The sequence below is a fragment of the Aquarana catesbeiana genome, linkage group LG13, assembly GCF_042186555.1.
Source record: "Aquarana catesbeiana isolate 2022-GZ linkage group LG13, ASM4218655v1, whole genome shotgun sequence".
Taxonomy (NCBI): domain Eukaryota; kingdom Metazoa; phylum Chordata; class Amphibia; order Anura; family Ranidae; genus Aquarana; species Aquarana catesbeiana.
Window position 1 is genome coordinate 22156681 of NC_133336.1, and position 27173 is coordinate 22183853.

Here is a 27173-nt window from a genome sequence, read left to right on the forward strand (position 1 = left end):
TGCAGCCCCCCTCCCCAGCTCTAAATGCAATCCCAGCACTGAGTGCAGCCCCCCAGCTCTGAGTGCAGCCCATGTTTCTGTGTATTATAGATCCCCGATTGCCTCTATTTCTGTAATGCCTTATAGCTGAGAGCAGCTGTCCCATCACTAACATTCCCAGTGCCTGGCATACCAACCCCCTGACATCATGGGCAGCCAGCCTGGGAGTCCTCAGATCCCTCCGCCCAGGGACTACTTTCTTGTCCCTCTCTGCTCTATTGTCACCCAGTGCAGCTCTCTGTGACCAGCACAGCTCCCATTCACTGTACAGAGATCAGGAAGCTGCTGGATTCCATGCTGGGGGGCTTTGTGAGTGAGCAGTGACCTCCCCCACCCCCCCCCTCCTCCATGGCGGAGTGATCCTGGCCAGCTCCCCCAGGCAGGAAGTGGAGCCTGTAGCTGGAATCAGAGGAGTGCACACTTCTTTGGGTTGATATGGAGGAGTGCAGTTTGCAATGCTCATAGAGGATCAGCAGCTAGGCAGGCAAGGAGATCAGAGGAGTCTTCCCCACCTACTGCAGAGACCCCCTGAGTGAGCCCCCCAGCTCAGCTGTGCAACAGGTAAGACTTTGATACATTGTTGCTGCTGCTGTTACTTTGTATCCGGTGAGGGGATCCTGGATCCTGCTGTCTTGTGTATGGATCTGGGTTCTTGGAAGTCTGAAGGTTGAAGGTTGTCTGGGCTAAATAAAGCTTCCATCAGGGCTGCTCCAGGTCCTGGCAGGTCGTTGTATCCCTTCTGGACTGTCAGGGAGAGGGGACAGAGGCCAGTGACAGCTGCCTGCTCTGCTACTCCAAGACCTTCCCTTTGTTATTGTCACTTTGTTACAGTGTTACCATCTGTTTGTGTAGATGGGATCCAGGTATTGGACTCCTCAGACCCCCCTGAGTAGGTCACAATGTTGACAAATGTTTTTTTTTCATGTTGTTATTTATAAACAAGTTTGTAATGTTTACAAACACTAAGAAACAATGTGGCACATTGGAGAACATTAGGATGTTTTGTAGCTACGTTGTTATGTAGCTCTGGCTTTTATGGTGGCCATACAGGTAATGATTCGATCAAATGGTTCTTTACAGAATCAGATCTATGAATTATCAAAAAGACACATACCATGTCATCGATCGATTTAATCAATTTTCATTGTAGTGATCGGAAAAGCCTATCATAGGAAAGTAGATCATTTTGATATGTAAGCTCTCCTACTGTATTAAAGTGTATTGTATTTGTACTGTCTACCCTCAAGTTGTAAAGCGCTACGTAAACTGGTGCTATATAAATCCTGAATAATAATAATTGTTTAAAAAGGCCATACGCTCCTCAATACATGATCAATTTCTTTCCTGATCCCTCTCTCCCAATAGGAATAGTTGATCTATAGTAGGGGTGCATACAGGGTGTGCCTGGGCACATCATAATCACCTAGTGTGGTGCAGATTCCCCCTGTTTAGACCCCTGGTATTTCACCAAATCCCCCTAACAGGGCTCCAAAAATAATAAAAAAAAAAAAAAATAATAATAAAAATTAAAACTACTGACACTGTCAGTATACATACACTTGTGCACCAGGGTTGCCAACCGTCAGTAAATTTTTCTGACCGTTTGTAAAAATCTGTTTTTTTTTTTGTGTGTTTTTTTTACAACTGCCAGTAAATATCAGGTATTGTCAGTGTTTCCATATCAAGTTTATACTGTTCAAATATTTACTGTGTTAGTTTTTAATAAGAGTTCTGTAATTTCTCAGGTTGCCATTAAAAACAAAAAAAGTGCTGCGCCAGTAAATTTTCCATGTTTTGTCAGTAAAAAAAAAAATGCTGTGGAGTTTGGCCACACACACACACACACACACACACACGCACACACACTTATTTCTTCTAAATGGCACCCCAATCGCGGTGCAATTTTTGCTGCAGTTGTCACCCAAAAGGAGCTCCTGTTCCTTTTTGAGCGGGAAGCTTAGTGCGTTGCAATTTTGCCACGATTGCAGCACGATGAATCGCATTTGAGGTGCCATTAAGAAATAATGGCGTCGCAAACGCGTCCTGCGTTTTGCTGGAATGGCGAGCAGAATCGCCCCCGATTCTGCCTGCAATTCCGAAACGCCCATGGTGTGAATGGAGCCTGAATCAATCCTCCCCCTTCTTCCACAGTCCCCAAACCATCTCCTGATAGTACATAGCATTGGAGGCACTCTGTACGTGCTCAGTTTGGTGTGCATTGCTAGAGAGTTTGCATGAGAGTGCATGTGATCAGCACAGGGCCAATCGGCACTGTCCAGACAGAGGGTTGGGGATCATGCAGCCTCATAGGACAGAGGAGAATTAAAACTCCTCCTACAAGCTTTAACCAGGCACTGATAGAAGTCACAAGACTGCTGATGAGAAAATGTATTTAGCAGTTTATATTTACTAAAATATTTGCAGAACTGGATAGACAAATACAAATCCTTCCGAGGCTTCCCTGTGATTGGACAGGGAAAGGAGAAGCAGCAGACTGATGAGCTCATCTCTCTGCCACTCTGCTTTCTCCTCCTATCAGCATATTCCTTGTTGTCTGTCTCTGGGTTGGATATTGTTTTTGACTTCCCAATTGGAGTGTCTGCAAACTCTGCTGAAGCAACGCAAGTTTGAACACTCCAGACATAATTTATGTAATGGAGGTGACAAGATGATAACGGGGAGTGAACCGTTCTGTATACTGCATGGGATGAGATACTGGAACAAATCTGCCGGAAAAGCTGCAGATATATTACGCACATTGTGACCCTTTTTGAAGATTTGCTGCTTGTTTTGCCTCCTGAAGGGGCCAAAAAGATTGTTTTCAAACCCTGATGCCCAACCTGCGATTGGCTCATGATAAATGCTTAAAGGGGTTGTAATGGTGTTTTTTTTGTTTTTTTAATAACAAACATGTCATACTTACCACCTCTGCGCAAGGGTTTTGCCCAGAGTGGCCACAATCCTCCTCCTCTTCTGGGGTTCCCCTGTGGCGCTCCTGGCTCCTCCCCCGCATCGAGTGCCCCCTCGGAGACCCGCATTCCGAGGGGACACCCGAGCGGGCGCGCTCCCGAGTCCCGCTGTTTGTGTCAGTGGCGCTGCTATCAATCTATCCAATGAGGACCCGAGACAGTGGCTAGAGCAGCTGTGCTCATCCCCATCAATGGAACGATCGGGTTCAGGTAAGTAAAAGGGGGAGCTCTGGGGGGCTGCTGCACTACAGAAGGTTTTTCACCTTTAATGCATAGAATGCTTTAAGGTGAAAAACCACAAGGGTTTACAACCCCTTTTAAGGGTTTCCTGCAGAGGCTGTCTAGGTCCAATGAGTTGAATGTGAGGGTGAAGGCTGAGGAAAGGTCCGTCCAGACCCAAAGCACACTGCAACAATAGGGAGAGATCTCCCAACCGTCGCACGCCTCACCTGGCCCGAGTGGTTAGCAAGTAAAAGCAACCTCCATTCGATTCATCCAGACCAACATGTCATACTTGCCTGCTCTGTGTAATGGTTTTGCACAGAGCAGCCCGGATCCTCCTGTTCTCAAGTCCCATGCCGGCACTCCTGGCCCCTCCCTCCTGCTGGGTGCTCGCACAGCAAGAAGCTTGCTCTGGGGGAACCCAAGCAGGCGCGCTCCTGAGCCATGGCTCTGTGTGTCTATTCACACACAAGGCTGTGGCTCAGCCCTGTCCCCTCCGTCACCTGATTGGCTCACTGGCTGGGATTGACAGAGCCAAGGTGAGGGGGGGGGGGTGTTCTGGCCCACAGAAGGTTTTTTACCTTTATGCATTGAATGCATGAAGGTAAAAAACCTTGTGCCTTTGCAACCACTTTAAAAAGACCCTGTCAGGTCTTCAATGTAAATTGGCAGCTCCCTATAATAGAAGCTGTGTTGTGCTGTGGTTCCTCTCCTTCCATCAGTGTTCCAACACACACATTCCTGTAGAAATGGCTGTGCATCTAAGTGGGCGCTGTAGCGACCAATGGCTGGAACCGTGTCAAGCCAGAGCAACAAATGTCACCAGCACACCAAGGTCCTCCAGAATTGGTCCAAAGCTTTAATCAGCGATCACATAGCTACAGCAGATGGCAAAGTTTCAGAGCCACATAGGACCCCTTCATCAGGCATGCGATTCACTGGGGTTGCCTGGATGTCCTTCTGTAATTTAGGTACTACAATATGGCGAGCCTGGGATCACCAGCCACTTGCTTGTAAACATAAACAGTCTTTATTGTATTATTAAAAACAAGCAAACAAAAACAGCTTTCTTTAGCAAAAACAAATGCAAAACAGTCCATAATTCTAGTAAAATAAAAATAAGGACGGCTCACCGCCAGCATACCAGTCCCACACCAGAGTTTAGGGTTCTCATCTGCTTCGGGGGACCGCAAAGGCCGCAGGAGCTCAGCAAACAATGTGGTGGAGTTACTAAAGGCAAATTGTCTGTGCAGTGCAAGTTGCTCCAGATTTGGGGGGGGGGCATGCAAGGAAAACAAAAAACAGCATTTTTGCTTGCAAATATTTGGATGATAGAAATCAGAGGAGCTGTCCCTCATTTCAGAGCTCCCCCCCCCCCCCCCCCCCCCCATATCTAGCACAACTACACGTGAAGTGCACTTGCAGGAGCATTTGGAGTGCACAGTATATTTGCCTTTAGTAAATCAACCTCAATGTCTCCATGGATTGTGATTCAGTAGTTGGCCCATGTGAAAGAACCCTCGTTCAGATTAGGCGATTTGAAAGAAAATTAGAGGTATTGGAATTTCCTTTCAAATCTGGCTGTTATTGAACGTAACAAATACAAATTTTTATCCGAAGTTAGGAATTATCTGAAATAACAAATACCGCATCTAAACAAATGGAACGGAATTAGTTTAATAATACGTTTTTATTATTAATTTGTTACATTCCATTCTTTTAGATGCGGCATTCGTTATTTCAGATAATTCGTAACTTTGGATAAATTGGTATGCGTTACGTTCAATAACAGCCAGGTTTGAAAGGAAATTCCAATACCTATAATTTAATAGTTATTATTGGTTAAGTTGTTATTTCAGATTTTCAAATATTTGGAAAAAATGTGTTAAATGGGTTTTCTTTAATTCTGGATATTTCCGAATTAACAAATTTGTCGGAATTTGTTAAAAATCGAATTCAAAACTAATTGCACAACGTTTATTAGAGTAAAAATAACCTAAAATCTACACCCAAACACATATATTAGAAGAGCTCATCGAGCTAACCAACCATAGCCCAATAGTCCCGGACTCGGCAGGTTCCACGGACCCGGGGTGGGGGTGGGGGGCCCTCTTCAAAATCCCAGTTTGCTCACGCGCTTCGAAGGGTATACCACCTTCATCAGAGAAGAAACGCGTCAGTAAATTGGGATTCCAGAGAGGTCCCCGGGGTCTGTGGAGCTTGCCAAGTCTGTGACTATGGAGCTATGGTTGAAGCGCTTCTGATATGTGTTTGGGAGTATATTTTAGGTTGTTTTTACTCTAATAAATGACGTGGAATAATGCACTAGGCTGGTACCCCCTCCCCCTCCTTTTTTTTTTTTTTTTTTTGTTGTAGTGGCTACAGGGCAGCAAGGCTTGGAGTGGCATTCCCTTGAAGTGGAGTCCGCAGCAACACTACAACCAGGTTACACACTTATGCGTACGGGATTTGTTTGACTTTAGCTTTGTATCATTATTAAAGCGGAGTTCCACCCAAAAATGGAACTTCCTCTGACCTGGTTCCTCCCCCCCCCTCCGGTGTCACATTTTCAGGGGGGAGCAGATACCTGTCTAATACAGGCATTTGCTCCCACTTCCGGGGAAAGATCGCCGCTGTTCTACTCCATGTTCGCCCCCCCCCCCCCGCGCGGTCTTCTGGGAGACACACAGGTCCCAGAAGACAGCAGGGACCACTCAGAACGCGCAACGCGACTCGCGTATACGCAGTAGGGAACCAGGCTGGGAAGCCACAAGGCTTCGCTTCCTGATTCCCTTACTTAAGATGCCCGCGATGTCCTCACCTGGAGCCGAGGTCGGCTTCGGTTGAGGACATCACGGGCTCCCTGGACAGGTAAGTGTCCTTCTTTTAAAAGTCAGCAGCTACAGTATTTGTAGCTGCTGACTTTTTTTTTTATTTTTTTTTATTTATTTTTTTTCTTTATTTATTTTTTTAGCTTGAACTCTGCTTTTAATCTGCCATTTAAAAATAGCCCTAAGCTTGTCGCCCAAAAAAGGAGCAGTAGCTTCTTTTGGGAGACAAAACGCGCATATAGCAGACCGATGAAGTGAATGGCCTGCCCTATGTGTGACATTCCAAAACGCGTAAAAATTGCAAGCGGGAATATCTGAACGGGGGGCCTTAATGTCACTTTCTTGTTTAGAAAGCATCTGCACCTAATAAAAGTTTTCCGTTTGACATACGAAAGTGGGTGTCTACAACTTTCATTGTCAGGACTTCATTTTCAAGGCCTTCATTCACTGAGACTTGTAGTTCTTCCATATCTGTAGTTAATAAAGATCCCTGTGCTGGGCTTTTGTATTAGCAGAATGAAGTTGAGATCAAGCTGGATTTGGTGGGGATTCTGGAACAATTATCTTTAATTTGTAGTCTTTGATGTTGTAACACCCAAAAGGGATTTAAAAGTGACATCTTGACATTTATTGATGGTAGAAAGTTTAGTAGAATAATAGCAGAGTGCCAGTAATGGGCTGCAGATATGTACAGTACACTCCGCAGTGTACAGTGATCAGGCCCGATGTCTTTATTTCTTGCACAATATTTTTATTGAATACAGTTAAACTCACAAAACCGTGAATGGACACCAAGGTCAGTGTCGGAAAGTGGATTGAGAATGATATCACAGATTAATAGGCCTTTTATATGGTATAGCCAATAACAAAAGGTAACCAGGTGAGGATACCCCATTACCCAGGGGCGGACTGACAACTCATGGGGCCCCCGGGCAATAGGAAATTATGGGGCCCCCGGGCAATAGGATATTATGGGTCCCCCAGGCAATAGGAGAAGATTATGGGGCCCCCGGGCAATAGGATATTATGGGTCCCCCAGGCAATAGGAGAAGATTATGGGGCCCCCGGGTAATAGGAGATCATGGGGCCCCCAGGCAATAGATTATGGGGCCACACAGTATACACATACAATATACACACACAATATACACATACAGAATACACACATACACACACTGAAAAGGTACTGGAGAGGCGGGGCAACTATATATGCAAGAGAAGAGGCATGGGGCCCTCGGGCAGTGCCCGAGTGCCCGAATGGTCATTCCGCCCCTGCCATTACCTTAACGGTATAGGAAAATGACAACAAGCCATGTAATTCCCAATGGTCAAAAGCCTAGAACAGGGTTTCTCAACCAGGGTTCCGTGGAACTTTAGGGTTCCTCCAGAGGTTGCTAGGGGTTCCTTGAGCAATCAGCAATTTCTTCCTCTCAGATAAGTTCCCACTGACACCATTGATCTCTTTAGTTATCTGTAAGGGGGTAATTCTTCCTAATGACCAAAAGTGTAAGGAGCATTCTTCCCACTGACCATCACACTAATGTATCATGAGTTGTAGATATCATCATTTTTAGTAGGGGGTTCCCTGAGACCGGAAAGATATATTTCAAGGGTTCCTTTGTGTTGAAGGGGTTGAGGAAAGGCTGGCCTAGAAGCTACGCTAATCAAGCAGTATATAACAAATATTATGCAATGTCTGAGATTGACCTATGTTTGTAATATATTAAAAAAAAAAGTCCAGGTGTCCTCACAAGGACCTTCCAAAAAATGTGACCAGAGGGCGACAGACTCCGCCCCCCCCCTTTAGTCTTCTCCGTGTCCTGGGCTTTTCCTGTGTCTCCTCTGCACCATGGGGGCTGTGCGTCCCCTTGCTACTCCTTCTTCCTCCTCCTAGGCCAATAGGATGGCTTCTCCTTTCGGCCAATCGGGGACCCACTTCCTGATTGGCCGGGAGGAGAATCTGTGTGACAATAGCCCCGAGCCCACCCCCCCCCCCCCTTTTTTTTTTTTTTTTTAAGCCTATTAGAGCCTCTGGCTCTATTCACGTGCTTTAAAAAGAAAAACACCCGCTGGCATCCGATCTGGCAGTGGCGGCCCATCTATTTTTATGAAGCACATGATTTAGAGCTCTAGGCTCTAATAGGCTTCAAAAAAGGGTGGGCTCGGGGCGCAGAGCACTGGGAAGGAGGGGGGGGAGCACGGCCGCCATGATGCAAGGGAAGCTGCGGCCCGTCGCCTGGAGGGAAGCACTGCCCACTCCATAGGTGGTGTAAAGTGCGTTTCCTACCGACCGCCCCGTAGAGAAGAGCGGGCTGTGTCCGTTCTGCTATACAGGCTTGTCACCCGCCTGCTCAGAGGGGATCAGTGGACAGATCCTTCCTTGCCCGATCAACAGGTTTGTTTTGCTTATGATAAAGATCTGTCTGTCTGATTTCTGTCCTTTTTGAAGTGATGTTGAGCTGGAATTTTTGAGAATGGGTTTGCCTGCTTTCTTAACCTCCCAGGCGGTATGATTATTTCGGATTTTAGGTGCTGAAAGCGGTACAATTATTTTGCATGGAAATTTGGCATTTTATATTGTAGGTCTGTAAATCTTAACAATAACACACTTAAATCTGTCCAAACCAGAGTCTAGTAGATATCCCGGGTATGATAAAGTTTGAAACACAAAAACATAAATTATAATATAATAAATAAAAATAAATAATTAAAAAAAATTAAAAAAAATAGTAATAAAATAAATTTCCCCACAATTCACTATCGCTCAATTCTGCAAGTGTTCTAATTTACTATCGCTGTTTTCTAGCTGGTCTAAAGCCACTTTTGACGTAAAGGGACACTTTTTGGTTGCTATGGACAATCTCCAGTTTCCAGGCAGAAAGAAAAGTGTATATCATGTAAAACTGCATGCAGGGCATGGGCCAGAGCACTGGGGACAAAAGGGATGTGAAATCATTTCATACAGTACTGTAATCTGTAAGATTACAGTACTGTATGTGTTATGATTTTGACAGTTTTTTGAATTTGTCGCCAGGCTCCGCCCCCGTGCGTCGCGCCGCTCGCAGGGAACGGAGCCTAGCACGGAGAGGCTTCGGAGGAGGACGGAGCCCTCGGACACTGCGGGGGACATCGCAGGATCCCGGGGACAAGGTAAGTAGCGCCGCCCCAGGATCCTGCAATGCGATCCCGAGTGTGGCTCGGGGTTACCGCTAATGGGACTGAATTTTAACCCCGAGCCACACTCGGGAATACCGCCAGGGAGGTTAAAAAGGAACTGCGGTCTGCTCACAAAATTTTGTAATAAAAACATCTTTGCCATTCTGAAGCTTCCCTCCAACCACTTTGCATTTTATTTTAAATATACTGTGATTCTGTACTTGCCAAATATGCTGCAGAAATCTCCCTCCACTGAGTCTGGCTGCATCCGTTTTAACTGTGGGCAGCTGAAGCTGCTGCCTGTTCACTTCCTGGATTTACCCACACACCTCCAGCTCTGCAGCTCTCATTGGCCCTCTTATGACTCACACCCCCGCCCCCCCATTTTTGGTGTTTCGTCAGATTTGGCGACCCGTCAGAATGTGTAACGGAAGTGACGTTCCTTCGCCGCCACCTTGCTACACCCCGCACCCCTCCATAGTAAGGATACACTGAGAAGTAGGGAAAGCGGACATCTTGTTACACCCACCGGAGTTTTGCATTTTACACTTATTTTTAACAGTAAAGTGAGTTTATATAGTGAAATACAGAACTTACAACTCAGTCTGACTGGTTAGATGTTGAATTTTAAAAGCAGCAGCAAGCCTGCTGATCTCACAGGTTTTGCTAATCAGACAGAAGTTCGCTGCTTTTAAAATTCAACATCTAAACATTCAGACGGAGTTCTAAGTTCTGTATTTCATGATATAAACTCACTTTACTGTTAAAAAATATGTGTAAATTGCAAAACTCCGGTGGGTGTAACAAGATGTCCGCTTTCCCCCTTCTCAGTGTATACTTACTATGGAGAAGTGCGGGGTGTAGCTAGATGGTGCCACATTCTGGCGGGTTGCCTAATCTGATGGAACACTGGCAAACTCTCAGAGAGAGAGAGAGAGAGCTGTGCATGATGTCATAATCCTAGGCTAATGACCAGACAAGAAACAGGAAGTGGGCTGTATAAGGGATTTACTGGCAGAAAAAAAAAATGTTTTTCTATCCAAAGTTAAAACAACAACAAGGGCAGAAGATTTAATAGATGAAAAGTTGAAAAAAATGGCTTAATGTTAAAAAAAATGTAAAAGTGGTAGTAAAATTGACAATTAAAAAATATACAAGCACTTTATGTGAAACTTACCTTTTTAAAGAGGAGTTCCAGCCTCCTTCAGAAAAAAATAAATAAAAGCCAGCAGCTACAAATACTGTAGCTGCTGACTTTTGATGTTAGGACACTTACCTGTCCAGGGATCCCGCCATGTCTGCACCCCAGCATAAGGTTCGACAGCCAAGAAACCTTAAAGCGGTGTTCCGCCCCCACCAAAAAAAAAAAAATTAAAGCCAACAGCTACACATACTGCAGCTGCTGGCTTTTAACAATCGGACACTTACCTGTCCTGGAGTCCAGCGATGTTTCCATCAGCTGTCGGGTGCATGCCGCCGCCATTGCGGGTAAGGGTAGCCGGCAGTGTAGCCTCACGTCGGGAACCCTACTGCACACGCGCGAGGCCCCGCTCCTCTCTCCTTCTGGCCCGGCGACAGGGGAAGGAGGAGGGAGCCCCACGGTGATGTCACGGGCTGCGGCCTGGACTCCCGGCAGTGGGAACAGGATACTATTCAAAGACCCCCCCCCCCCCGAAAGGTGCCAATTGTGGCACTGGAGGGGGAGAGGAGACAAATCCTCGAAGTTCCACTTTTGGGTGGAATTCTGCTTTAAGGATTTAGAGATTGAGGATTTACTTATTTTACTCACTGAACTGCAACTCAATTTTATAGCATTTGTTTTTATGTGTGTTTTTTTTTTTTTTTTTTTTTATGGATTTTTGGTTGATATTCTGTCTCTATCATTTTAAAATAAACCTATGCTAAAAATTATAGACCGAATATCCGACAAATGAATTTCAACAAATGAAACGAAAACAAACACATTTTTCTGCAGTGCACGTGCCCTACCGGTCAGCGCTCTCCACCATAGGCGTGCACAGGGGGTTGTGTCGGGTGTGCCTGGGCATGCCCTAATTGTGGTGCAGATTCCCCCTGCTGATATTTCACCAAAACTCCCCAATGGGGCCCCTAAAAAAAAAAAAAAAAAAAAAAAAAAAAAAAATATATATATAAAGTAAAATAATTGAAATAAAAAAACTACTGACACTGTCCACTGCCCTACTAACACCAACCTCGGCCTACTAACACAATTCATGTTTTAATACATTTGGGGTGCACACCATAATGCAATAGGCTACGCACACCTATGCTCTCCGCCATAGGGAAAAAACCTTTGCCCTCTATTATCTGGCTGCTTTGTTTATAATAATTAGCAGAAACTAGATTGTGCTGAGGTTTTGGAGGTGATGGGATCAATAATCTCGACCTAGAGATACATTTATCTGAAGTTTCTGCAAAGAGCTTAATATAATCCCTTCTAAATACCAGCATCTGACTTCTAATATCCAATCTGTGGTCTGAAGGAAGCCTGGAACCAGGGACTTTTCATCAGTTGTGTGTAGAGGTGAAGCGATGGCTATGGAAGAGTGGAGAGAAATTTTCCTGAAGTTGAAACTCAATTGAACCGTTTAGAGGAAACTTGCTTGGGAAGAAAAAATGTTTTATATATAGTGTGTGTATTAGAATTTCCAAAATCTTAAAAAAAAAACAAACAAAAAAAAAAAAACATTGAATAAGTAAAAATATTCACATTCTCAAAAGAACATAATAAAAAAAATCTAAATAATATATATATATATATATATATATATATATATATATATATATATATATATATATATAATTTTTTTTTTTTTAATTATTTTCTTTTGATAATGTGAATATTTTTTACTTATTCATTTGTTTTTGTTTTTTATTCTGTCTCTTTATTTATTTTATTTTTTTTATTCCGTCTCTTGAGTGTGCATAGGGTAATTTTTCTCATCCATTATTCCTTGCGTGTGTGTGTGTGTGGGTTTTTTTTTTTTTTTCTTCTTTTTTGTGGAGGCATTTTGGTTATGTAGTGTATTTTTATTTCATTTTTTTTCTATCTTTTATGTATAAAAAAAACAATGAGGCTAATAAGGGGCCGTTTTTAGAACGAGGAGAGGTCCAGGAGGGCGGAAAAGGGCTTCCACAACCCTCGGGAGATATTTAAAGCCCATTACTCCCTTGAAACATTTAATTTTTCATATTCACTCCAATAAAGTGTGTAAAAATAAATAAATAAAATTTGTAGGCAAATAAAAACTCTTCACTTCGCTCATCCATACAGATGACTGGCTCAATCTCATGTACATGGATCGAAATGCAGCTGGTCCCTGTTGAAACAGACGCATTTGGATCCATCTATGGGGATAGTGGTTGTACATAAGTTAATCTACCGATCGATTTCTGTACAACCAGCCTGTTGGAGAAATGCCATTCGATCTGTGCTGCCGGCTACAGTCAGCAGCGGTGGTGGCCCGTAATGCAGGGCGCAGGGGCGCTGCCTTCCATGCCTTCTAATCCATGCTTCTGGCCCCCTACATGTGGGGCGCCGCACCCCTGGATTACAACAATGAGGTGTGTTTTTTGTTTTTTTGGTTTTTTTTGTTTTTTTTTAGAAGCACATGATTAGAGCCTGAGGTTCTAATAGGCTTTGTCTTCCTGATTCTCCTCCCGGTCCTGAGACCCGTCACCCGATTGCCTGAGAGGAACAGCGACCTTATTGGCCGCCGAGGAGTAGGAGGGAGGAGATGCAGGGGAAGCACCAGGAGGAGGAGGAGATGCTGCCCGGAGGAAGCGATGCCCATGACCTAGATGGGTTAAGTGTGGGGCTGGTTAACCGATGGTCCGGGGGGGGCAGTGGGTGGATTGTTTGTCGCCCCGCCCAAAAAATATACCACCAGCCGTCACTGGTCAGTAGTGCTGATCAGTGTACTCTGATGGTGGGAAGTCTCCACGCTGTCAGAACACAATAGCTCAGTAGGAGCGATTTTTTTTTTTTTTTTTTTTTTTTTTTGAATGGGGTAACCGGGTCAGTGTTGTGGTGTTTTTTTATTTATTTATTTTTCCATTTTAATCCACTGGTTGAATGAGAAACAGGATCATCTGTACCCTGCTGTAAACGTAACATGCGTAACATGCTTTTTTCCTGCATGCTGCTTGTATTCTGCAATCACTCTTGAATTTTACTGATTTTCTTTCCTTTTCTTTTTCACCTTTTTTTTTCTTCTTTCTTCTTTCTTCTTTCTTCCTTTTTCTTCTTCCTTTTTCTTCTTCTTCCTTTTTCTTTTTTCTTCTTATCCTAATATACTATCCAATTATTGAAATGCCTAATTTATTTATTTTTTCTTGTGAGAATGACATTCTTTCTTTGCAGTAAAACCTTACACTGTGATACGTGTGTGTGTGTGTGTGTGTGCCGCTGCAGTGTAGTTGTGTGATTCCTAAAGCTGTGAGTGAATAGCATTGCTCTGTCAAGGCTTTATGGTCCGAAATGGAAATGTCCAGTGGTTTTGTTAATGCACACAGGTGCCAGAGATTGACACAGAGTGCTATCATGTGGACTTCTACACTACAGCAGGGTCACATGTGCATCCTGCCTGGCATACGGCTGTTCACCTCCATTGGGAGGGAGGCGGCACTGAGTCATGGATCTTGTGATCTCTCTTTCTCTCTCGAAGCTCTGCTTGGCACTGATTTTCTACTTGGCAACTGTTTTAGCCCACAAGAATTTGGAGGCTGTGTTACAGAGAGAGCATTCACCCAGCTAAGAGAACCCTGGAAATGTGATGGGTTAGTGCATCCACAAATGATATTTCAGTGTTTGTTAGATGCCAATGTGTTGACTCACCTTCTAGCTGGTTGTAATTGTTCGAGTCTCCAGCCAGGAATATCAATCAGCACCTGCTTCCCCAGGTCTGCGCCCCTACCCTGGGGGTTCCAGTCTCCCTTTTTTATGCTCTAGGGCAGCCATTCTCAACTTTTTTAACATGGAAGAAGACTTGAAATGGCATTCTGGTCTCACGGAACCTCTGCCTATATTTACTATAGCTGGTTGATGGTCAGCGGGAATGTTGTCCCTTACAATGAAGGTCAGCGGGATGAATTCCCTTTTATATTGATGGTTAGTGGGAAGAATGCTCTTTAAATTGGTGGTGAGTGGGAAGAATGCTCCTCGCATTGGGGCTCGGTGGGAAGAATGCTCCTCGCATTGGGGCTCGGTGGGAAGAATGCTCCTCGCATTGGGGCTCGGTGGGAAGAATGCTCCTCGCATTGGGGCTCGGTGGGAAGAATGCTCCTCGCATTGGGGCTCGGTGGGAAGAATGCTCCTCGCATTGGGGCTCGGTGGGAAGAATGCTCCTCGCATTGGGGCTCGGTGGGAAGAATGCTCCTCGCATTGGGGCTCGGTGGGAAGAATGCTCCTCGCATTGGGGCTCGGTGGGAAGAATGCTCCTCGCATTGGGGCTCGGTGGGAAGAATGCTCCTCGCATTGGGGCTCGGTGGGAAGAACGCTCCTCGCATTGGGGCTCGGTGGGAAGAACGCTCCTCGCATTGGGGCTCGGTGGGAAGAACGCTCCTCGCATTGGGGCTCGGTGGGAAGAACGCTCCTCGCATTGGGGCTCGGTGGGAAGAACGCTCCTCGCATTGGGGCTCGGTGGGAAGAACGCTCCTCGCATTGGGGCTCGGTGGGAAGAACGCTCCTCGCATTGGGGCTCGGTGGGAAGAACGCTCCTCGCATTGGGGCTCGGTGGGAAGAACGCTCCTCGCATTGGGGCTCGGTGGGAAGAACGCTCCTCGCATTGGGGCTCGGTGGGAAGAACGCTCCTCGCATTGGGGCTCGGTGGGAAGAACGCTCCTCGCATTGGGGCTCGGTGGGAAGAACGCTCCTCGCATTGGGGCTCGGTGGGAAGAACGCTCCTCGCATTGGGGCTCGGTGGGAAGAACGCTCCTCGCATTGGGGCTCGGTGGGAAGAACGCTCCTCGCATTGGGGCTCGGTGGGAAGAACGCTCCTCGCATTGGGGCTCGGTGGGAAGAACGCTCCTCGCATTGGGGCTCGGTGGGAAGAACGCTCCTCGCATTGGGGCTCGGTGGGAAGAACGCTCCTCGCATTGGGGCTCGGTGGGAAGAACGCTCCTCGCATTGGGGCTCGGTGGGAAGAACGCTCCTCGCATTGGGGCTCGGTGGGAAGAACGCTCCTCGCATTGGGGCTCGGTGGGAAGAACGCTCCTCGCATTGGGGCTCGGTGGGAAGAACGCTCCTCGCATTGGGGCTCGGTGGGAAGAACGCTCCTCGCATTGGGGCTCGGTGGGAAGAACGCTCCTCGCATTGGGGCTCGGTGGGAAGAACGCTCCTCGCATTGGGGCTCGGTGGGAAGAACGCTCCTCGCATTGGGGCTCGGTGGAAGAACGCTCCTCGCATTGGGGCTCGGTGGGAAGAACGCTCCTCGCATTGGGGCTCGGTGGGAAGAACGCTCCTCGCATTGGGGCTCGGTGGGAAGAACGCTCCTCGCATTGGGGCTCGGTGGGAAGAACGCTCCTCGCATTGGGGCTCGGTGGGAAGAACGCTCCTCACATTGGGGCTCGGTGGGAAGAACTCTCCTCGCATTGGGGCTCGGTGGGAAGAACGCTCCTCACATTGGGGCTCGGTGGGAAGAACGCTCCTCGCATTGGGGCTTGTGTGTTGTTTGCTGGGCAAATTTAGTATTATTTGTCCTACCCTACATATGTGCACCTCCATTTTGCTAACTATAAGCTGGTCTGAGCTGTTGCTGTTTCTCCTGACCTTTCTTTTCCCTTTCCTTTAGGTGATTTCTAGTGATGACAAAAAAACTAAACATTGCATATATATGGGTGTCCACCTGCTGCTCCTGGAATTTGTGTGTTGACATTGATAAAAAACCTATAATATCTCCATAGCTGAACAAAGAACTTGTATGACTCTAAAATAAGAGGCGGATTGATTTATTAATGGCGATGGAATGCGTTCTGATAGCAAAGTGTCCACAAACAGGTGGAGTAAGGGAAAACATATCAGAGAGGTGACGGAGCTTCTCTATGATGACAGGTTACTGGCTAACTATTCCTGAAAGTTGTGCGAAAAAAAAGTTACTGAGGACAAATTAAAGCTGAACTCTGGGCTGGAGACAAAGCAAGGCCGGCCATAGACGGTTCAAATCTCGGCCAGTTCAGCCGTGAGAAGACAGTGATTATCGCTAACAGCTATAGCAGTGAATCCGGCAGGCTGGTTGTACCCAAGTTGATTGATCGATCAAGTTGGTACATTCAGCCTGCCCATTAACTTTTTGAATTTGAACCGTGTATGGTCGGGCTTACCCTTGCTCGTATGTCTATGGCAGGGGTCTCCAAACGTTCTGAACAAAAGGCCAGTTTACTAACCTTCAGACTTTGGGGGGGCTGGATTGTGGCCAGTGAGAGTGGAAAATCCCCTGGCATCAATGGGAGTGAAGAATGCCCCATCATTGGTTTTAGTGGGTGGAATATTTCCCCATTGTTTGTATTGGGGGGGAATAGTTCCCCATCATTGGTGTCAGTGGGAGGTATAGTGCCCTATTGTTGGTATTGGTGACAAGAATTATGCCCCAGTGTTGGTGTAGGAGGAATAGTGACTTGTATCAGTGGGAGGAATAATGTCCCAAGGGCCTGATAAAGACAAGCAAAGGGCCACATATGGTCCTCGAGCAGCAGTTTGGAGACCACTGGTCTAGGGGATGATGAAATGGGGTGAATTATTTACCTTGTTTCATGCTCCCCTGGTACCGCCACTTGCCTCCTCTGTCCAAGGATGTTTGCAGACTCTCAACAACTTTGCGTACAAAACAGAAGCACTGCTGCTGCCTTGATTTTGGAGAGTTGCATCAGCTCAGGTAGTTAATAGGCTTTGGAGGACCATTTTTGCAGCATGGAGAAGGTCTACAGGAGCAATGGAATAAGGTCAGTATTTTACCTTACAAAACAAGCAGGTAACCCTTGCAGGATACAAGTGAACATTTCTCTAAGCTGGACTTCAGTTTCAGATGCCGCTGGAATGTTGACTGCATTTTCAGCAGACACAGGCAAGAGGTTCAGATACTGCCTGAAGTGTATTGAATTCATGATCTCAACACTTCAAGGGAACTGTGCCAAATTCTTAGCCATAGTCACCATCCTCCTAGCACATAACTCTGTCCGGAAGGATTGTGGAAAGTGTCTCTGGAAGCTAAACCCTACAGAGAGGAACCATTCACTGGTGGAAAGGGAGTGTCTGGACATAAGCAGGCACTAGAGTCATTGAAGTGTTACCTTTTGCATAGACAATTCCGGCTAATTACAAGTTATTCTCCACTACAGTGGATAGCTTTGAACAAAGGAAAACCTGCGAGGGTCACAAGATGTTTTCTGGCTCTACTCCTACTGATGGACTGTCACGTATCCAACGTACCTTCGAAATATGTGTTCCTTCCCACAGATCTAAGCAGAGGGGGAATCTATGTGAGGCACTGGCTGGCAAGATAAACTGTGTACGTCACCTAGGTTTCTCACATACAGTGTCTCACAAAAGTGAGTACATCCCTCACATTTTTGTAAATATTTTCTTCTATCTTTTCATGTGACAACACTGAAGAAATGACACTTCGCTACATTGTAAAGTAGTGAGTGTACAGCTTTGTACCGTAAGTGAAAATGTCCAAATTGGGCCCAGTTAGCCATTTTCCCTCCCCGGTGTCATGTGACTTGTTAGTGTTACAAGGTCTCAGGTGTGAATGGGGAGCAGGTGTGTTAAATTTGGTGTTATCTCTCTCATACTGGTCACTGGAAGTTCAACATGGCACCTCATGGCAAAGAACTCTCTGAGGATCTGAAAAAAAGAACCGTTGAGCTACATTGAGATGGCCTAGACCAGTGATAGCGAACCTTGGCACCCCAGATGTTTTGGAACTACATTTCCCATGATGCTCATGCACTCTGCAGTGTAGTTGAGCATCATGGGAAATGTAGTTTCAAAACATCTGGGGTGCCAAGGTTCATCATCACTGGCCTAGGCTATAAGAAGATTGCCAAGACCCTGAAACAAAGCAGCAACACGGTGGCCAGACCATACAGCAGTTTAACAGGACAGGTTCCACTCAGAACAGGCCTCGCCATGGTCGACCAAAGAAGTTGAGTGCACGTGGTCAGTGTCATATCCAGAGGTTGTCTTTGGGAAATAGACGTATGAGTGCTGCCAGCATTGCTGCAGATGTTGAAGGGGTGGGGGGGTTCAGCCTTACGCCACACACTGCATCAAATTTGTCTGCATGGCTGTCGTCCCAGAAGGAAGCCTCTTCTAAAGATGATGCACAAGAAAGCCCACAAATAGTTTGCTGAAGACAAGCAGACTAAGGACATGGATTACTGGAACCATGTTCTGTGGTCTGATGAGACCAAGATAAATGTATTTGAATCAGATGGTGTCAAGCGTGTGTGGTGGAAACCAGGTGAGGAGTACAAAGACAAGTGTGTCTTGCCTACAGTCAAGCATGGTGGTGGGAGTGTCATGGTCTGGGGCTGCATGAGTGCTGCCGGGAATGGGGAGCTACAGTTCATTGAGGGAACCATGAATGCCAACGTGTACTGTGACATACTGAAGCAGAGTATGGTCCCCTCCCCTCCGAGACTGGGTCGCAGGGCAGTATTCCAACATAACACCACAAGGTGCAAACCATTCATAAGCCTACAGAATAGAAAAGCCAGATTAGACTTTGCCAAACAACATCTAAAAAAACCCAGACCAGTTCTGGAAAAGCATTCTTTGGACGAACGAAACTAAGATTAATCTGTACCAGAATGATGGGAAGAAAAAAGTATGGAGAAGGCTTGGAACCGCTAATGATCCAAAGCACACAACGTCATCTGTGGTCACATGGTGGGGCTTCCAGTGTGATGGCATCTGCATGCATGGCTTCCAGTGGCACTGGATCATTGGTGTTTACTGATGATGTGACAGAGGACAGAAGCAGCTGGATGAATTCTGCAGTGTTTAGAGATATACTGTCAGCCCAGATTCAGCCAAATGCAGCAAAGTTGATTGGATGACGCATAACAGTACAGATGGATAATGATCCAAAACACTGCAAAAGCAACCTAGAAGCTTTTGAAGGAAAAGAAGTGGAATATTCTGCAATGGCCGAGTCAGTTCCCTAAACTCAACCCAATTGAGCATGCATTTCACTTGTAGAAAGACCCACAAACAAAGAACAACTGAAGACCGCTGCAGTTAGAGCCTGGCAAATCGTCAGAAAGGAGGAAACCCAGTTTTTGGTAATGTCCATGGGTTCCAGACTTCAGGCAGTCATTGCCAGTAAAGAACTCTCAACAAAATATTAAAAATTAACGTTTTATGATTATATTCATTTGTCCAATTACATTTGATCCCATATAAATAGGGGACTGTGTATGAAAATGGTTGCAGTTCTTAAAATTTGTACTTGATATATATATGTTCAACCCCTTGAATTAGAGATAAAAGTCTGCACTTCAAATTAATTTGGATTGTTTTGGTTTTAATTTTATTTTAGTGGCATACAGAGCCAAAAGTATGAAAATCTGAGCTGACTGGTGCTCAGGGTCCTCTCTCTATTTTATATATGAGAGTTGACTACTGATCCAATTCCTCTCACTCAAGAAAAGGTAGGTTGTCTTCACCTGTTGGAAGCCATTAGTCAGGCACCCAGTATTTTTTTTTTTTTTTTAATTGCCGTTTCAAAAACACAAATACAGAAAAAATAAAAATTGCAATCGGGCAATTTAGCTCTTGGAACATAAAGAAGAAACATTTCAAACATCTGTATAGATATCTTCATCAGCAAATATGTTAGTTATTGATATCTTTACTAATGGAACAATTTTTATATTTAACACACAAAAATAATAAGTGATGAAGAGAAGTGGAGTAAGGAGAGAGAAGAAGAAAAAAAAGTTAGAAACTGCTCTGAGATTAATTAGTAGCATGGAATTAATGAGCAGATGTTTTTTTTTGTACAATATGGACTTGCTGTATGAAACCATCCTGCATCAACTATTTTTGTTGTTGCCTTGCTGGACTAACCTGCTTGGACTGTTACTGGGCGTCCCTGTATCCTGATTGGTTTACTGCTGCCAATACCAGTTGAGCCTGTGCCCCTGTGTTTGATTTTTTTATAAGCAGTAGGATGGGCACCACATCAATAGTCATAGGGGGTTATTTACTAAAACTGGAGAGTGCAAAATCTGGTGCAGCTCTGCATAGAAACCAATCAGCTTCCAGGTTTTCTTGTCAGCTTCATTGGACAAGCTGACGTTAGAAGCCGATTGCCTACCATGCATAGCTGCACCATATTCTAAGTGCTCCCAGTTTTGTTAAATCTCCTCCATAGAGCCCACAATGGTGTTTTTTTGTTTTTTTTTATTTATTTATTTATTTTTTATTTTATTTTAGTTGAGCAAGTAGTGGAATTAGAAAGCCAATGTGTTTTAAAGGTTCAAACAATCTCCTTTTTATCAGGGAAGCCTTGATGAATAGAGAGCTTGAACCCCCGAAACACATTGACTCTCCTATTCCATGAATGATTCAATGAGGACCATTCTGGACTCCCATGACCATCAGTGTGGTGCCCTTACTACTGCTTCTTAAAACCCTACAGAAGCTCTTGCCCTTCATCACCCCTCAATGATGAAAAAATACATTTTGGCCGGAGTACCATTTTTAGTCCCATGCGCTTTGCCTGCAGGGATTCAGCTGGCAGATTTCGCCGTGTCCTCATTTTACTTCTCTGCCGGTTCTCGGGTCAGACCTGCCGTGCAGTTTTTAGCGGGGACGGTTTGGATATTTTATCTGTCTACTCTTTTTGTGTCAATAGAATTACTGATACTAAAATTACCTGAAGTGACTCATTTCTTTCTATTAATACGCCTGCCAGCTGCTGCCCTGCACACTTACATAACTGCCAAATGCAAATATATAGAATGAGTAATGGAGTATTAATTTATTTACGTTCATAATAGTAGAAGGGCGACCAGCACATCGGATAGGAATGCCGTTATTAGTCGAGATATAGAATGACCCCCATTAACCTTCACAGAATTCTATTGTCCGCATCAGGATGATGATGTCATATGTAATGGGAAACCTTAGCCTATATTGAGTCATTGTTGCAAAAGTAAATCTAAAAATGATTGTTTAGCAGTAACATCAATAAGATCGCAAGCTCCTTGAGGGCGGGGACTGATGTCAATGTGATATATATATATATCTCTATATGTAAAGTGCTGTGTAAATTGATGGCGCTATATAAGTACTTGACATAAATAAGGGTGAGCGCAGTGATTTCAGCCAAATTGCACAATGTGGTAGCTTGATTTAATTTACATGGCTGTTTAGGTGAAATTTGCGGAGAAAAAAAAAAGTGTGTTGTGTGTGTTTTTTTGTTTTTTTTTTTTTTTTTTTTTTGTTTGTTTTTTTTATTGGGTGTTTCTTTTGGGGAGGTCTGTTTAGGCTAGTTTAGCATTATTTGCGTAATATCGCTATAAAAAAAAAAAAAATTACAATCAAATATATGTGTGTGTGTGTGTATGTGTGTGTGTATGTGTGTGTGTGTGTGTGTGTATATATATATATATATATATATATATATATATATATATATATATATATATATATATATATATATATATATATATATATATATATATATATAATGGATGAAAAAAATTACCCTATGCGCACACAGGCGGAATTAAAAAAATAAATAAAACGATTAATAAGTAAAAATATTCACATTCTCAAAAAAAAAAAAATAAAAAAAATCTAAATAAAAGAAAAATTATATATATATATATATATATATATATATATATATATATATATATATATATATATATATATATATAATATATATAAAATTTATTTATATATATATATATATATATATATATATATATATATATATATATATATATATATAATTATATATATATATAATTTATTTATTAATGTGTGTTTTGTGTGGTTTTTTTTTTTTGTTTTTTTTTTTTTTTATATTCCTTTTTTTTATATTCCTTTTTTCACTGTTTTTGCCTAGGCAAGCGGAGAGATGGGCTCTATTTGACTTGCTACAGTTTCTAATGCACATTGTGAGAAACTCGCAGTGTGCAATGAAATCGGAGTAAGCCATTTCAGTCCAGGAAAGGAGGCGGTACAACTGTGCAAGACTCAGGCTAAGTTCTCACCGATGCAGCACAGTTTCGATGAGTTTTGTAGCGCAATTTGAAGCATCACAGCCACCTCAACTGCGTTCCTCTGCAATTCCAATGCATTTTGTATGCAGGTGTGGCCTGGTATCTTCCTCTCCCTCTCTCCCTCCAGAAACAGAGTCCTGCTAAACGCACTGGAATCCCATTGTATTTGGATTCTGCATGGAAAACGCATATGTGTTCATTCAACGACACTATATTGTCAAAACTATTGGGACGCCTGCCTTTACATGAGCATTGGCATCCCAGTCTAAGGCCTCATACACACTATTAGATTTTCTGCATATTTTTGTCTTCAGATTTACCAAAACCATATAATATTGAGGTCAAACCTTAGTTTCAATTTGTATGCAATCGGGCAGGGCCTTGCACTACACGGTTTTGGTAAATCTGAAGACAAAAATCTGCAGAAAATCTAATAGTGTGTATGGGGTGTAAGGCTCGATTCACACCTATGCATGTTGCTTTTGAGCGTTTTTGGAGGTTTTTTTTTCATGCTTGCCACGTTTTTGAGCAGCGTTTTTGTAGCGTTTTTGCGGCGTTTTTGCGGCGTTTTTGCCGCGATTTGCATTTTTTTTTTTTCATTTTTTTTTTTACAGTCTTAAAAAAAATTACAAAAAAAAAAAAAATTAAAAAAAAAAAAAAAAAAAAAAAACGGCAAAAACGCACCAAAAACGCTGCAAATACGGTGCACTTGCGTTTTTGATGCTTGTCCATTGAAATCCATTACATGCAAAACGCTGCTTTTTGCATGAAAAAAAGTCCCTGACCCTTTCCAAAAACGCAGAGGTACAAAAAGGCATTGATGTGAACATGTTCCATAGGAACCCATGTTAAAAAATTCCCATGCATTTCTGCACAATGCAAAATGCGTCAAAAAAACGCGCTAGTGTGAATGGAGCCTTAGTCCGTAGGGTTCAATATTGAGTTGGCCCACCCTTTGCAGCTATAACAGCTTCAACTCTTCTGGGAAGGCCGTCCACAAGGTTTAGGGGTGTGTCTATGGGAATGTTTGACCATTCTTCCAGAATTATGGTCCAGATCATTTGGTGGAGGGGGATTATGGTGTTGGGTTGTTTTTCAGGGGTTGGGCTTGGCCTCTTAGTTCCAGTGAAGGGAACTCTTAAGGCGTCAGCATACCAAGACATTTTGGTCAATTTCATGCTCCCAACCTTGTGGGAACGGTTTGGGGATGGCCCCTTCCTTTTCCAACATGATTGCGCACCAGTGTACAAAGCAAGGTCCATAAAGACATGGATGAGCGAGTTTGGGGTGGAGGAACGTCTCGTCCAACATGAGTGCCTGACCTCACAAATGCGCTTCTGGAAGAATGATCAAACCTTCCCATAGACACACTCCTAAACCTTGTGGACGGCCTTCCCAGAAGAGTTGAAGCTGTTATAGCTGCAAAGAGTGGGCCAACTCAATATTGAACCCTACGGACTAAGGCTGGGATGCCATTAAAGTTCATGTGTGTGTAAAGCCAGGCGTCCCAATACTTCTGACAATATGGTGTATATGGAGCTCAGAATGGCGCCAAATACGCATAGGACAATTTTCAAAATCTCAAAGCGTTTGAAGCGCATAGATGTTGACAGCCTCCATAGAAACACAAAACGCATGTTATTTCACTTGTCATGCCAATCAATGTGCCCTGGAATGCATTTGAAATCGCATCAGTGTGAACTAGGGCTCAGGTCCCATTCACATCTAGCGATTCGAGATCGCAGGCTGCATTGCCGCCATTCTAGACCCGATTCCAAATCACATTGCAGTGCTGGCAAAATGGAGCATGCGTGTTTTGGGTGCCATTTGAAAATGAATGGCACCCAAACGCGGTGTGGTTTTGCGGCAATCGCAAAACCACACCACATCAGAGCTTGTTGCCCAAAGAGGAACAGGAGCTTCTTTTGGGTGACAAACTTTGCTTGTTGCGGTTTGCCGCGATGGCAGCATGATTTATCACGGGGAAAAAAAATACACTGTGTTTAGTTGCCCTTGAAAATGAATGGCACCTAAAAGACACATGCTGCATTTTGCCAGCATTGCAATGGGATTTGAAATCGCAGCTTATTCCACCCACGATCCTGCATCGTGAACGTGGCCAGGCTGGAGGTCAGATTTAAAGCCCATTATTGTTCTCTTTTTAAAGTGGTTGTGTAGCCTCCAAGGTTTTTCACCTTTTTAATGGCTCCCGCTGCTGTCAATCAAATCTTGTGACACGGGAGCTGGGGGGCAGTGCCCCACACAGGCACCCCTTATGGAAAGCTGCTTTCCTTGGGGGGGAACCTGATGAAGAGGAGGAGCCTGGAGTGCCGGCAGGTGACCCCAGAAGAGGAGGATCGGGGCTGCTCTGTGCGAAACCCTTGCACAGAGCAGGTAAGTATAACATGTTTTGTTATTTTAATACAAAAAGCTTTACGACCACTTAAATTTTGCCTTCCCTTTTTGTTTCAATAGGCTATATTGCTAAATAAAACCTGTGCAAAGTCCGCCTGCAATAAAGGAAGATATGCACTGTCTTGCAAAAGTATTCACCCCCTTGGCATTTTTCGTGTTTTGTTGCCTCACAACCTGGAATTAACATGGATTGTTTGAGGATTTGCATCATTTAATTTTGCAGAACACGCCCACAACTTTGAAGATATTATTTATTTTTTTATTTATTTTTTTTATTAACTTTTTTTTTTTTTATTGTGAAGCAAACAAAAAACAGGACAAAATAACAGAAAAAGTCAATGTGCATAACTATTCACCCCCCTAAAGTCAATACTTTGTAGAGCCACCTTTTGCAGCTATCACATCTCCAAGTCTCTTTGGATAAGTCTCTATGAGCTTGCCACATCTTACCACTGGGATTTTTGCCCATTCCTCCTTGCAAAACTGCTCCAGCTCCTTCAAGTTGGATGGTTTGCACTTGTGAACAGTAATCTTTAAGTCTGACCACAGATTTTCTATTGGATTGAGGTCTGGGCTTTGACTAGGCCATTCCAACACATTTACATGTTTTCCCTTAAACCACTCAAGTGTTGCTTTAGCAGTGTGTTTGGGGTCATTGTCCTGCTGAAGGTGAACCCCCGTCCTAGCCTCAAATCACACACAGAGTGGTACAGGTTTTGCTCAAGAATATCCCTGTATTTAGCACCATCCATCTTTCCCTCAGGTCTGACCAGTTTCCCAGTTCCGACTGTTGAAAAACATCCCCACAGCATGATGCTGCCACCACCATGTTTCACGGCGGGGATGGTGTTCTTTGGGTGATGTGGTGTGTTGGGTTTGCGCCAGACATAGCTTTTTCTTTGATGGCCAAAAAGTTCAATTTTAGTCTCATCAGACCAGAGCACCTTCCTCCATACATTTTGGGAGTCTCCCACATGCCTTTTCGTAAACTCAAAACATGCCATTTTGTTTTTTGCTGAAAGTAATGGCTTTCTTCTGGCCACTCTGCCATAAAGCCCAACTCTATGGAGCGTATGGCTTATTGTCGTCCTATGTACAGATACTCCAGTCTCTGCTGTGGAACTCTGCAGCTCCTCCAGGGTTACCTTAGGTCTCTGTGCTCCTCTCTGATTAATGCCCTCCTTGCCCGGTCCGTGGGTTTTGGTGTGCGGCCGTCTCTTGGCAGGTTTGCTGTTGTGCCATGTTCTTTCCATTTGGTTATGATAGATTTGATGGTGCTCCTAGTGATTATCAATGATTTGGATATTTCTTTATAACCTAACCCTGACTTGTACTTCTCAACAACATTGTCCCTTACTTGTTTGGAGAGTTCCTTGGTCTTCATGGCAGTGTTTGGTTAGTGGTGCCTCTTGCTTAGGTGTTGCAGCCTCTGGGGCCTTTCAGAAAGGTGTGTCTATGTAATGACAGATCATGTGACACTTAGATTGCACACAGGTGGACGTCATTTCACTAATTATGTGACTTCTGAAGGTAATTGGTTGCACCAGAGCTTTTTATGGGCTTCATAACAAAGGGGATGAATACATACGTACATGCCGATTATCCGTTTTTTTATTTCTGAAAAATAGTTTTATGTATATATTTCTCTAATTTTACTTCACCAATTTAGACTATTGTGTTCTGATCCATCACATATAATTCAAATTTAAAAAAACATTGAACTAAAGGCTGTAATGTAACAAAATGGGTAAAAAGCCAAGGGGGGTGAATACTTTGGCAGGGCACTGTATTCTTCACTGCATTGTGAAAAATTAGATCAATGAGAAAAAAAGATCAGATCCGTGTTTCTGCATTTTTCTTTTTTTTTTTTTTATTGCAATAATGTGGACAAAAGGTGGGCTGATCCTTTAATCATGATTAATCGGTCCATAGCAGAAATATAAAAAATCGCTCTGGTCTGTAAGGGGTGGGCAGGTCCCTGAAATGAAGGGGTTATTTTTGCTCATATTGTTTTATTTTATCAAGATCCTTCAGCAGTGCTATGTCCTTGTCCTGATTTGTTAATTGAGTTCTTTTGTGTTTGAAAGTCATGAACTGTATGCAAATAGTGTGCAGCTTCAGGCTTATGTAATAATAGGAGCTGTGTGTTACTACATTACTACAAGGTGCTGTCTTATCGTGGCTGGTATTGAGGCCGCATTGTGACACGAGAATTTCCACTGGGGGTTGTTGTCACACTCCAGAGACAATAGATGACCTGTAGATGCATGTTTGACCGTTG

At 44.0% G+C, this 27173-nt stretch overlaps 1 protein-coding gene across 1 annotated transcript in view; it reads left to right on the forward strand.

Moving 5' to 3' along the window:
* Nucleotides 1–428: 428 nt before the first annotated feature.
* Nucleotides 429–27173, forward strand: part of PTPN21 (protein tyrosine phosphatase non-receptor type 21) — a gene marked incomplete in the record, with an annotated part of 110163 nt that continues 83418 nt past the window's right edge. Inside the window, 1 exon segment of the mRNA XM_073610695.1 lies at nt 429–600.